This window comes from Alligator sinensis, unplaced genomic scaffold, assembly GCF_000455745.1.
Source record: "Alligator sinensis unplaced genomic scaffold, ASM45574v1 scaffold839_1, whole genome shotgun sequence".
Taxonomy (NCBI): Eukaryota; Metazoa; Chordata; order Crocodylia; family Alligatoridae; genus Alligator; species Alligator sinensis.
Genome location: NW_005841885.1, coordinates 18,122 through 32,603, shown reverse-complemented (window position 1 = coordinate 32,603; position 14,482 = coordinate 18,122).

Below are 14,482 nucleotides of genomic sequence, written 5' to 3'. Positions count from 1 at the left end.
ACGATTGGCCGATGTTAAATTATTCCCACGTGGTGGCTGGCAATTGGCTCGCTAGCTGTATAAAAGGTTAGGGGCGTTTCCGCCCTAGTTGGAGAACTCCGTGATTCCCCCCGGAGTGGAACTCCGGCAGCTTGATCACCTGCCAACGACTGCCCGTCGGCGAAGCCTTGCGATGTATCCTCCGTGTTGCATGCCCGAGTTAGACCCGAGCTACCCGGTCTACAAGAGCTCCTCGATTAGCGATTAGAGAATAGAATTGTTGCAACTATGATTGCCTGCGCTGTATATGACTCTACAGTGTAAGTAAAGCTATCTCTGTTTTTCCAATTGATACGTGTCTCGTCTGTGCCTAATTTCGCTCTGGTGATAGAGAGTACCCATCTGCCCGTCACGGGATCGCAGCCGCAACCCCAGCTAGCGTTCCCGAGGACTCCTGATCCTCGATCCCCCCTCGGCCCCCACAAAGATGACCAGCTCTCACTAGTTTGTATTGCTAGGGCATATCACAAGCCACATACATAGGGTGTAAGCTGCAGCCTCTTATTACTATCCTACATATCTCATTGCAAACTGTAAGTCACTGAAAACCCAGCTGTAGGCACCAAACAAGCAGTTGTATTATTACCACCCCCAGTGAACACAGATGTGTGCGGAAGAGATAAGAAAAGAGTACAACATGGATAGAGAACATTTTGGACATGGGAGCGAGTTAGTAAATCTTTGCAGAGAAAGACAGTGATTGATTGGCATGAAGAGAGGATATGGATTCTACTCCTGTTGGTATAAAGTCCATTAGCTGCCATGAACTTCAGTTATTCCATCTGTACAATGGATACATGTATTTACCTTTGCAAAGCACTGAATTCCTGGATTTATGTTGGCACAGTACCAGAAGCGATTGGCCCCTGCTTAGAGCCCATAGGTACCACTGCAATAAAACTACATGCTAATAAAAGGGTGCTACAGATGTGCACAGGACTTGTTTCCATGTCCAGGCCTAAAGCCTCAACACTGGCTCTGCTCCAACTTGTCTTCCTCATGGACACTTAAAAAGAGAGGGAAAAATAGAACTCAAGTTGCTTCTCTCAGAGAGAGCTGTGAACACAGAATTAGAAGAGGCTGGGATGGCAGTATTGTGTCAGCCCATGTCCTCCAAAAGGCCAGGTCAGGATGATCCCTTTAGTGCCTTGTCCATTTCAATAGCTGAGTATCCCAGGTCCTCTCATTCCAGAGTCATCATCTCTATTCTCCAAGATCAGCCAGAGGCAGACACTAAAAGTACCCAATGGGCCCTGGTTCTTGCTTGCACAAAACCCTCCACATGCAGCAATGAGCTGGGCATGGGCTTCTAAATGGGCATAGCTGGGCCCCAACCATAGAAGAAAGGGAGCAATACAGAAACAGGGGCTCAGTTGCAAGGGAGGGAAGCCCTCCAGCAGTGTAGCAGGTGGGCTTTGAGGCAAGCTGAGCCTTGGGAAGGAAGTGGGAGAAGCCTTTGTAAAGCTACTTCTCATTTGAGCGTCACTGTGGGCTTCTCCATCAATAGCAGAATCAAGCTGCAAGCTCCCTTTAGAAGAGCCCACCAGGAAGATCCAGGTTCTTGACACAAGCAAACAAGCTGCTGCTGGAAGGCAGGTAGCAGTAGTGGGGGGAAATGGGCAACTGAAGAACGCTCCTGCCCCTCCATGACCACCCTCAGGTGCTGTTTCATAAAATCATAGAAATTTAGGGTTGGAAGGGACCTCTAGAGGTCATCTACTCTAACCCCCTGCTCAAAACATGACCATCCCCAACTAGATCATCCCAGCCAAAGATTTGTTTAGCCAGGTTTTGAAAACATCCAAGGATGGAGCTTCCACCACCTCTCTGGGTAACCGGTTCCAGTGGTTTACTACCCTCGTACTGAGAAAATTCTTCTTAACATTGAACCTAAACTTCCCTTGCCACAACTTGAGACCGTTGCTCCTTGTTCTGTCTTCTGCCACCACTGACAACAGTTCAGCTCCATCCTATTTTGAACCTCCCTTCAGGTAGTTGAAGGCTGCTATTAAATCCCCTCTCAGTCTTCTCTTCTCTAGATTAAATAAGCCCCATTCCCTCAGTCTTTCCTCAGCATGTCCCCTAGCCCCCTCACCATTTTTGTTGCTCTCCACTGGATTCTCTCCAATTTGTCCACAAAGCATATTAATCCTCTGTCCACAGAGCATATTTACAGAGCAACAGACTCCAGACAATGTGGTGAACACACATACAAACACACGAGATAGCTAGAGCTAGTAAACATATTGGGAACACTCCCTTCCATGGCAGCAAGGCTGCTGGCTCCATTGCTTCCCCATCTGTGCAGTACAGGTGCTGTTCTTGACACCCTTTCCTAGTCAGCTGAAGGGATATTCTGGCTTCCATAGAAATGTAAGCACCTCTGCTCTGAAAGCTAGCCAGCTTTATGAGGCTCTCTCTTGTAATGACATCAGATTTTGTCTAGGGAGTGAGTTAGGTCTCTGAAAAACTGAGCAGTAATAGGGAGACCTAGGCACACAGTGCTAACCAGGACTGGACTGTCTGGTAGGCTGTTATCCAGACCCTACCACAATGGCATTAGTCAGGGCTTCCAGATGACAATAAAGAAGACCAGGAGCACAATAAAAAAAAAAAATACTCTAGAAACAAATCATTGTGCCAAAAGCTGCATCTGTTTCAAATTTCATGGCTCCCAAAGTGTCTGTGATTCAATCTGGATCTTATCAGCAAGGCATCACGACTGACTTTGAATTTTTTTTTCCCCCACTAGAACTGATTTCTAATCACATGCAGGAGAAAAGGTTGTTGTTTCTCTGGCAAAGAGAGATTCCCTTTTTTCCATGCCAAAAAGAGCTGAGCAGAGGTGGATATTATCAGGGAAGAGATTATCCTGGACAGTGTTCATAGGACACCAGGTTATCTGGGATACAATCACAGCTGTGCCCAGTTGGCTTCTGCTCCAAGAGCAAGTCTGCCCGCATGTAAAACAGTGATTTAGCTAATCTGCTCTTGCTCCCCAAAAGGAGACTCTCTTTTAGCCTCCAAATGAGAATGAGAGCAGGGCAAAACTGGTCATTTCAGTTTCAAGAAAAAGGACCCAATTCTTTTCCATGTTGGGTTATTAGCCAGTCTTGTAATGTAGCCATTAGCTTTATCTCAGTTGACTAATATCACCACATAATCCACCGAAGCCTATAATAGGCTTAGGAATAACAGGGGTTTACATCCTCATTAGTGTTCGGCACTAGATGTCAGAAGAAAGTAACAACGGAAGAGTCCTTTGACAGAGAGCAGGGTCCAAAGGCCTGTGGGCCAAGACAGAGAGGATTATTATTGTTATTCAACTTGTGCCATAGGAAGGGAAAAGGGAAGCACAACAAAGAACTGGAAGCGATGAGGTCCTTGACACTGCACATACCTACCATGAACTTAATTCCATTGAATCAAAAGACAGCAAGCCAGCCAGCCAGCCATAGGGTTAGAAAGGCAGGGACCAATTGCCCCAGCTGAGATCTGCTGAGCAATGAGCTTACTGGTAGCACCCCCCTGATTTGTATATCATGCAACATATCAATAGTGCCCCCCACAATGTACATCTATTGAGTCCAGACCCAAGCTCTGGTGTGCTGATTGCTCAAGCTCTGCAAGTTACCTTCCATGGGCTGGACCTTCTTCCTTGCTGGAGCCATTAGGGTAAGAGGAAGTTAAGTGACTGCCTCAAGCTTTCATTGAATGTTAGGTGCCCAATTGCTGTCCATATCTTTGAGGCTTCTCCACAGCAGCCTGTACAAAGCATTAGGACATCTAGTAGAGTCCTAAGTACCAGGTTGACAGGGTTACTTGAAGTAGATTTGCAGGACTTTGTGAAGCCCATTCACCAGAACAGGCAACCACCTCTAGATGCCCGACTTTTTGATTTTGTGATATTCAGCATTGTTTTTATCTTTGCAGTCTGTGGGAAAACTTCCTTTCGCTGAAGACCTTGTGCATCTCTGCCCACAATGCTTTTGTGCTCCTGGTCCCACAGTGCTCGGAGAGTGTCCTGCCAAGGGAACATTCTTCTCGGTCCTGCCAAGAGACCGTTGGGCCTGACAGGAGGCAGTAATTAGAATATGAACAAAGTGAGCAGGAGCCATGGTACAAGGTTTAACAGGGAAAAATGGTCGCCTAAAACCAGCCCCCCTCTACATTTATATAAGGTCTTAAATGCAGAACTAGATTCTCAGAAACACTTTGCAGTGAGTGAGCAGGAGCTCAACTCCTCAGCGTTTCTGAAATTCAGGCCACTGCTTGGAGGGTTTAAGAACAGAAGAGCTTCAGTGCAGACACTGGCACCTGGAAGAATTTTGGCCCAGATTCCAAGATGCTCTTTCCAGCTCTGCTGTTAAGTCAGCGAGTAACTGGGGCAGAGTGGGCCAATCCCTGAAGCTTGGTTTACCCATCTGTATAATAGCCCATAGATTCACAAGCTATAAGTAACCAGAACTATCTAGTCTGACCACCTGCATAACAGTGATCCCTGCATCAAGACCATAACTTTGGTATGAATTGGTACAAATCTGTCAGAAAGACGTCAAGCCTGGATCTAAGAATTTCACATGCTGGAGAGTTACATCCATAGTTCATTTCCTCCAATGGCTACTTACCCGCACTATAAAAATCTGCATCTCACCACTGAGCCTGCACTGGTTTAGCTTCAGCTCTCAGCCCAGTTGCTTGGATTGCATTATCCTAGTCTGCCAATTTAAAGACTTCTACCACCTGATTTCTTCTAATGCAAGTACTTGTAAGACCATGATCAAGCCACATCTTAGCTTTCTCTTGGGTAAACTAAAAAAGCAAAGGGGAATTTTTTATTCTCACTACAAAGTAAGTTTTCCAGACCTCAAACTGAACAGTTGATGCACCAGTCCTCTTCAATTCAACAAGGAGAAATGCAAAATGCTGCACCTAGGGAGGAAAAATGTCCAGCATACTTACTGCCTAGGAAATGACCTGCTGGGTGGCACGGAAGTGGGAAGGGATCTTGGAGTCCTAGTGGACTCCAAGATGAACATGAGTTGGCAGTGTGACGAAGCCATCAGAAAAGCCAATGGCACTTTATCGTGCATCAGCAGATGTATGACGAATAGATCCAAGGAGGTGATACTTCCCCTCTATCGGGCGCTGGTCAGACCGCAGTTGGAGTACTGCGTGCAATTCTGGGCGCCGCACTTCAAGAGGGATGCGGATAACCTGGAGAGGGTTCAGAGAAGGGCCACTTGTATGGTTAAGGGCCTGCAGACCAAGCCCTACGAGGAGAGACTAGAGAACCTGGATCTTTTCAGCCTCCGCAAGCGAAGGTTGAGAGGCGACCTTGTGGCTGCTTTTTAGTTCAACATAGGGACACAGAAGGGAATTGGTGAAGTTTTATTCACCAAGGCGCCCCCGGGGGTTACAAGAAATAATGGTCACAAGCTAGCAGAGCAGATTTAGACTGGACATTAGGAAGAACTTCTTCACGGTTAGAGTGGCCAAGGTCGGGAACGGGCTCCCAAGGGAGGGGGTGCTCTCCCCTGCCCTGGGGGTCTTCAAGAGGAGGTTGGATATGCATCTAGCTGGGGTCATCTAGACCCAGCCCTCTTTCCTGCCTATGCAGGGGGTCGGACTCGATGATCTATTGAGGTCCCTTCCGACCCTAACATCTATGAATCTTCTTTTTACCTAAAAGTAGTTAAAATACTCGTGCTACATTGTCCTAGGTGAGACCTGCTTTGCTGGGGAGGAAGGGGCATCTCATTTAATTGTGTGTGGCAACTTAGAAACTTTCATTGTATTTGACAGGCACCAGTTCACAAATGCACCATACACACCAGTGCTCAGGCAGACACGGCACAACATTCCTTTCTACTCTGCTTTTGCTCCAAGGAGAGTGCCAGAAAAGTGCATCACTATGCAAACCTAGTGGCTGTGGAGGATGCAGAATGGGGAACTTCAGATCACACGCCTTCCTTCTGTCATTCCTGCCCAGCACTCATTCCTGACCAGGGCAGGGAGTCGGACTTGATGATCTGTTCAGGTCCCTTCCGATCCTAGAAACTATGAAACTTCTAGCATTAGGTTGACAAAGCACTGAATCCTGTTAATTTTTTCATCTGTTTCCTTGGGGACCAGGTTGTACATTCCAGCCTAAACTCTTCCCAGTTAAAAACAAAGAAAAGCAGGACACTTTCACTTGCAGATAGGGCATCTCCCACAAGCTTCCTCTTTTTTTTCCCTACCCCCTCAGCCTGCCCTTGACTTGTGAAAATGGCTCTTAACTTACCAAGTTGCTCCTCTCTCCTCATTTAAATCAGTGTTACATATTAATCCTGTGCTGCCAATACTTTTTCAGATACAAACTCCATCTATTTTGTATTTAGAGAGAGACAGAAAAGAACAACCAGACACTCTTGCTGCTGTTAGCTTCGCTTGCCTCTCCAGTGCAGCCTGATCCTATTAGAACCCACCCTCATCTACTGCATTATTTCTGCCACAGGGATGCAAGCATATTGAAGGGCAGACTATCTGCCTTCCGTGCAAAGGGGTTGGTCCACCCTCTACAAAGTAACCCATGAATGGCATTCATTTTGATCTTGGAGACTTTCATGCCTAAAAGACAAATGCAGAAGGACATGCAGATAACAGATACGACCCCACACACAGGAGACGTGGTGCCATGAACCTGTCTGGCCAACATCATCATTCATTTGCACAAGATCATTTTAGGCTCATCACCAGAGATCCAGATTTTCTATTCACCATGGACAAACGCAGTAAAACCCAGAATTTTCATTTTAAGGAGCAAAACCCAGATTTTCTCCCTTAAAAAGGAGAAAAACATGGGAAATGGTGGATTTCTCCATGCAGGCTGGCAGAGTTTCAGGCTGCAAGGGGCTGGGGGGAGCAGGAGGAAGGCGGTCAGGCAGGGGGTGCCACATGCATGTGTGCATGTACACATTCACATGGCCACCAGACAACCTGGAGAGCAGCTCCCCACAAGTAAATCTGGCCTGGGGGGGGAGGGGAAGAGGGGATTGAGGCCCCCATAGTAAGGGAGGGAGGTGGGCAGGGCTGGGGCTGCTGCCCGGCTGGGGCAGTGCATGGGGCTTGGGGCCCAGGACCACGTGTGGCCACAGGGCCCAAGCAGGGAGTGGGACGGGGCCACAGGTGGCTCATCCAGGGAGTGGAGTGGGGGTTGGCTCCCGACCACTGCACACACTCCCAGGGAGAGGCCATGGGAGGCACATGCACCCCATATTTGTGCACAGGGTGCGGGTGGGCTGCCCACTGAGGACTTGGGGCTCCCCACCCTGCTGCCCTCCCCCTGGGGCCTTAGCAGCCCAGTGGGCAGGACCCAGGGTGACAGGGCAGAGCAGGGCAGGGAAGCTCAATGCTGCTGCCACGAGCCCCATGCCGTCATGGAGAGATGCCCATGCCCGCCTGGAAGCAGCAGGGGCAGCAGCACAGAGGCAGGCAGCCCACACCTGTCCACCACCCACCACAGCCTTTGCCCTGCCCATGCCACCCTTGGGGGAGGGGGAGCTGGGTTCCATTCTGCTCTGCTGCAGCAGCCACTGCCTCCCACATGTGGCAGCTAGGGCTTGGGCGCTGCTGCAGAGGAGCAGGGGGCTGCAGCCCAAGCAGCTGGGGACCCCCTGTGGGAGGGCAGGAGGCTAGGGTCGGTACTGAGGGGCACCAGCAGGGCCAGGGGGGGCGTGAGTAGAGACTGAGGGCCACTGGCATGGCCCAAATGTATCAGGGCTGCTCAGCACTACAAAGCAGTGGTGGGGGAGGGAGGCACGACAACATCCACAGCTGGACCTGCATCCTGGTGAGCAAAGGGGGCAGCTCTGATTTTCCATGACAAAAAAAACCCAAAATGAAATGCCAAAATTTATAGGCATCTTTAATTAATTTTATTATAGTGATTGAGGCACTGGGTAGGCTTCCATACCGCTTTCAAATTGTAAATATATCAATAAAACATTGTGTTCAATGGATACCTATGTATAGAGTGGTGTTTCGTTTTAATAATGGAAAAACACAGATTTGGAGGTTTTAAATCAGAGCATTTGGCATTTTTATCAGAGAAAACCAGGATCACTGCTCATGTCCTTCCACCAGATGTTTAAAAGGGCATCGGCAGCTTCCCATTCAAGTAGGAAGAGTCAAAGACTGTTTTTCAGCCAAGTGATGTACAAGCACAGCTCTGTGTTGACCCCCTGGCATCTGGGAAGCATTGGGAGCATTACAGAAGTTACAGGCACTAGTGGGAAAATTCACCAGCAACTGATGTCTAAGCAGGAGCAGTCACAATGGCACAGCTCTTCAGGGTAGAAACGGGCAGAGGGACCCCAGCTGGGCAAGCCCAGGAGGAGAAAGTTGTCACCACCGTAGTTGCAAACCAAACCAATAAGGGCCTTTCTTGAAATGGGTGCTGGAGTTTCCAGGGCTGTTCCTTGCCAAGCTGTGAGGGAGGCAGAGCATTCAAGAAATAACATGTCTCCTTCAGTGACCTCACACAGACCAACCAGGCTAGTCTGTCCGCTGGCTCCTCTTAATCCTTTGTTTTTGGAGCTGACAGCAGGCAGCCTTTATTACCATGACTGCTTTGCTTTGTGAACAATATTGTTCTTGAGGTTGTTCCTTCCCAACTCTCAAGAGGCTTTTGAATATCACTTTTCTGAAGAGCCAGATTGCAATGCACTCTCCTTCCAGGCAGAAAAACTCCTCTCTAGGAGAATGAGAAGCCAATTTTAGAAGGACAGCCTGACCTAGGAGAGGAAAGCGACCTCCCTCGCTGCTGTACAAAGAGCAGGGAACTCGAAAGAGCAGCAGAGTTCTGCTTCAGGCTAAGATCACATTTAAACCCTGCCCAGCCTGCAGTTCCCCAGCATAGTTAAATACATTTCCCTTTTATCGTGGGTGCTTAATTGGACAGCAGGACCCCAGCATGGCTTTGCTGTGCGCCTTGCCTGCACAATCACGGATTAGGCAGATGGGTAGCCAAGACAAGCACACAGTATACAGAGCCGATGGCTTACTGGGAACCCCTCAAACACACAGCATTTCATTTTCTGGTTGGAGGTCTGTCTGTACAGCTGCAGTCTGGTATCATTAACTACTGGGCCTGAGCAAAGCAGCCAGCAAGAGGATATATGACAAAGGCAGGGACAGCCTCCTAAAACAAAGGCAGCCAGAGGGCACTTCAGACCAGCCCTAGGGGGCAATTCAGTTGCATGATGTGTGGGGGGCTGAGCACAAAGCCTTTGGGAGAGAGGGTCCTTGCTCTGAAGAGCACAGCAGCAGAAGCAATGATGTTCTTAGGAAACAGCTGGACACAGATGAGGATAATAGGATCTGGGACAGGGCAGCTTACCTTCACCGCAGGACACCGCTCGCATTTATACTCAGCTAATCTGCGCTGCCACGGCTGACTGCCACGGTTCGGTTCCTGTCTTCCAGAGCCATGGCCAGAGCCTAACAAGGGCGATAGACAACGGGAACAACTGCTTATGGAAAACAAACCAAGAGCAGAGGCAGCAGCCTCCTCTTCTCAGAGGTCACCTCACACCAGAACAAGCAGCACTGACTTGCCCTGAAGTGACACCTTCATCCATGGCCAGGGGTCGCCTTTATTCATATACAATTAAAAGATTCGAGGCCTCGCCCCTGCTACAAAAGAAAGCAAAGCCCATACCATCCATACTAATCTCACCATGGGTAAAATTCCTTCCTGACCCCAAATATGGCAATCCAGTGTCTAAGTCCCTGAGCAGAGGGACAAGACTGCAGCCAAGACCCTCTGGCTTTAAGTCCCAGCAGGAGCATTGGCACATCCCAGTCCAAACCCCCAGTCTTGGCTGCAGCTAACATCCATTGCCTCTGAAAATGCGTTTTTAAGTCTCTCTCACACGTAGCAGAAAAGGGGAGGGGGCCTTCGCAGGCCTGTTCAGCCCACAGCCTTAGAGGTAGCCCCCCTCTCAGCCATGATGGCACTTGCCATGGTGCAGCAGCCCTCGGGCCTGGCCAGAGGGCAGCACTGGCTGCACCTGCTTCTCCTGGCTCCAAAGGCCTCTTTTACTTGTAGATTTTCAAGTTGATAGAACGGGCAGGGGGCTGCTGGGATATTTGGTCTGGTTCCCCAGGGGTTTTGCTCCAGCTTCAACAGAGATGCAGGACAGCAGTGGATTTTCTTTGCTGTCTAGTCTGCTGGGACCACTGTGGCAACAAATACTAAGAGCAAAGGAAACTGCCTGCCTGCAGGGCTCCAGACATCGATACCAAGAGAGCAGTGAATGCGAGGAGAGCCAAGACCTGCGCTCAGCCCTCTCTTCCCACAGCTTTCCTCAGAGGAAGTGAGAACTCACCAGGCATTGTCCATCCACAGGCTGGGGTGAGTTCATTTTTCCCCGTGACTGAATAAGCAGCAGGCAAAGAAGGTCACTTCCTCCTCATTGCACCATGCCAAGAGTGGCAAGAGCTTTCCATGCTCCCACATCATCAAGATTGCGAATGGTGTCCTGGACATACACAATGGTTTGGACCGTGCGCAGTGAGCCAGTCAATGAGTCACAACAACTGGAGAATCCCACCACGTCCAATCACTGCCTCATTCCTTGCACCCTAATCAAGGCAGGCATCCCACGGAAAGAGCAGCATGGCAATACGTGGGCCAATGGGGCCAAACAGTTTGTACGGACAGCCTGGGTTCTGGCGTTGAACTGGGACTTTGGACTCTGCAGCCTTATGACGTTCCTTGCCCATTGCCTGACACTGTCAAAGGGTCCTACCATCCTTGCAGCACGCCAGCATCAAAGTCTGTGGGAAATGGGTGTCTAGCTTGCCAACTGTCACCCATACCAATAGTTGGGTGGAAATTAAAGCAATCTACACTGTCTATCTACAAAACAACAAGGCACTGCCTCAGCAACAGGGCTGAATTCAGCAGAAGTGGTGAAGCATAAAAGCCATTGCCCCTTGTCTGCTCCTTTGTGCTCTGAGCAGGCACTTGTCCTCTGGTTGGCTGCTGTGGGCTGTCTCTAAGTGACAGGGGATACCCACCGATTCCCTGATCTAGGACTCTTCAGTGACATCCCCTCCTTCTCCACCCCACAAAAAGCCGTGTGAAATAGGCCCATTCCATCAGCCCACACTGCCACCCCTCATGCTTCCCAGGTTCGGGGACACCCTCTGCTTGGCTTTCTCTGGTTAAAGCAAAACCAAGCACCCAAGACTAACTTCAAAGGGAAAAGCTGCATCAAACTGAGGATTCTGCAGTGTGCCCTGAAGTTTGCCTGTTAGCTTAGTCCAGTCTCCTCGGGTAGCACAGTCCTCAATAAAGCTTCCTGGAGAAAATTTTATTTATGGCTCTCACGTTTCATTTTGGTCTTGCCCCAGAAGACTGCAGCCAGGATGGCTGATCATGGAAGGACAGGTTTGTGCTGAGGATTGTGTGTAAACCAGAGGGCCAGAAAAGGGAGGGTTTTGCTTTTTCTGTATGATGTGACCTGCCTGGCACACCACGCAGCAAGGCAGAGGGCACCATTCGAATCCAGGTAGACTCAGAGAAGTCCAGCTGGAAGGAGCCTCCAGAAATCAAGTCCACCCCTCTGCCTGAAGCAGGAGCAGCCTCATCCAAACCAAATCCATTTTATTCCTAAGCATCTGATAAAAATCGCTACCAACAGTAACCACATTGTTCCCCGAAAAAGATGAGCCTGCTGGTTCTCAAGGCGACATAGGACCGTGAAAGAAATCAGTACTCCAGGATGGGAACAAACCATTGGTGAGGAAGAGTTATGTGCATGGCTCCAGAAGGACTAGGAAACTGTCAATGTTGGAGACCATTTCAAAGCGGGCTCAGGGGGCCTCCCCTCACATCCTGCCATTTTCCCAGCTCCCTTGTGGGATCAGGAAGGAGATAGGGACATAGATGCAAGCACATGGGAAAATACAGAGCCCTTTTTCTTAACAGCTTTGATTCAAGGCATCATTACAAGGCCACATCTGATAGGCCTCAGCATGTTGGCCAGTGTCCAAGTCCATTCCGATCAGAGACTCTGGTTAAACCCAGCACAGCAAACAGGAATCATAAAAGCAGAGCTTCACAAAAGCTGTTCATCTTTTTCAGACAATGCCCTGGAAAACACTTATCAAGCGCCTCTCTGCATTATTAGCTGTTTCTCAACACATTGAAGTGATATTTCACTGTTACAGAGGAGCCAACTAACAAAGATTGGCAGCCAAGCGCAACGATTCGGTATGTACCATCTATGCTGAAATATCTGTGGGCAGATCATTATCAGCAACCAGCTTGGGTGATCAGCAGCCAGCTTGGGATCATTATCAGCAACCAGCTTGGGTGACATTTAAGTCCCGGGTTTGGGGCTAGCATTTGATCCCAACCTAACAAAAAGAAATGAAGTTTCCTAATGAATTTGTTCAAGACAAACCCCCTCCATAGATCTTGGGTGGGCAGATGGCAGGACTGGGGCATCACAATGCAGCGCACAGCCACCCTGTCTTCTACAGAGGTCTCACTGGCAGACTACAGGTCCTGGCAGACAGTGCCCCAGTGCCTGCCACCATACTGGACCTCCCCATCACTCCTAACAAAGGGCTGGAAGTGTAAATACCAGTGTGTGACAAGCACATGCAAGAGGCTCAGACACTGAATTCATTATACTTTGCACCTCCTTCACCACGGGGCTTGTTGTCAGGAAAACCAATTGGAAGAGAAGCAATGCTTTTAAAAAATTATGAAGGCTTTCAAGTTTATTTGTTCTAATTACCCGGGCAAAAGCGTGGGGGAGGGGGAGCGAGCCATCAGGGCATTACCACCACAGAAGGGCTGTAATTGAATCATTCCAGACAATAAAACAAACGTGCTGGGTCACTGATACCAGACAGCTTCTCCAGTGCCAGATCCTGATGCCACTCACCCCCGAGATGTAATAAAAACATGCTGATCTGAAAAGATACGGGTTTAATAACGGTCCATGATGAAAACTCGTGCGTTATCTGTGCCCGTCACCAACAATGGAGCTGCTGAATAGGCTCCTGGATAATGAGTTTGCAGAGGGAACACAGGTTTGATTTGCTCCGATTTGCTAAACACCAGCCTTTTCCTGCCATTACACTATTTACCTACCAGGACACTGCTGGCACAGAAATACTCACACTCTTGTCCCCATCCAGACTGGCAAGGGAAGCAGAGGGCATCCAGCTCCAATTCATTACGTCTCTGTGAAAACCATTTCTCCTCCTTCACTTTAGTGGGATCCTGCTGACTGCAAGGAAGGGATTGAGCTTTCCCAACCCACCCTGGTCCACTTCATTTCTTTCCACCTGGACAGGTGAACCCCATGTGTCATGAGCTAGACAGGTTTGGCATTACACCATCCTGCAGCTTTTCCTCCCTTCTCCCCCTGCCTAACCCTGAGTCAATAGCTGTTCTTTCACTATGGAGGAGGACTGGGCCTCAGAGAAGTCCCTCAGCTCACAGGATCTGAAGGGCAGCCACCACGTCACACCCTGCTCCCCATGCTGCAACCCCTCTCGCAGCTGGAACTGTCTAGGCACAAGGGGGACTGATACATCTGAAGGGATCTGGGACAGACACTCACTGCTATGGAGAACACAGCCTCCTGGGCCAAAGCACCAACCCCTGCATTGGTACAAGTGCCCCAGCTGGCCAGGGGGTGGGGGTGGAAAGGCCTACACCAAGTAGAGCAGGGATTGTGCAGCACTATGAAGCTGGGACCATGAGCTTCACGGCAGCCTGAAGGACTAGCCATCAATGGGCAAAGAGGCACAGCACGTACTACTACCCAAGAACCTTGCCTCTGCTTAGGACTGGAGGGTCAGTGGAGGGAAGCCATGGGCTTTGCCCAAGAGCTCTATGGCCAAGGACTTTGATACTGGGAGCAGCTGGCTCCCTCTCAGCACCTACATTAGCTTTTGCAAGAGATCCTGCCACAGCCGCCTAGGCTGAGCTTGTTAGCACCAAGGCCACAGATGTACCAATGGGTGGTGTTTGATGGAGCTCTCTATCATGTGGGTGACAGCGTGGGGCATTTTGCTCCAGTGGGCTTCATGCCAACCGAGTTGCAGGCAGCTCCCCTGACACCCCTTACAGCAGCCTTCTAGAGCCCAGTGTCCCACAGCCCAGGAAAAGGAGGCCTGTCCATGGCAATGCTGGCAGATTTCACTGTGCCTCTCCTGTCAGGCCACAGGCACTAGATTCTGTTGCAACACAGTTAAAGCACTTCTCTACCCTTCCTCTCCACCTCATGGTCACGAGGCCATGGCATACGCAAGGGAACAATGGGCCGGGGCAGGGCTAAGCTCTGGTGCCAGGCACTCGCCTTATAAACTGAGCTTCAGTTGTTGATAAGTGCTTCATTACCGCAGACAGGTCAACCCTCAATGCCTGCTG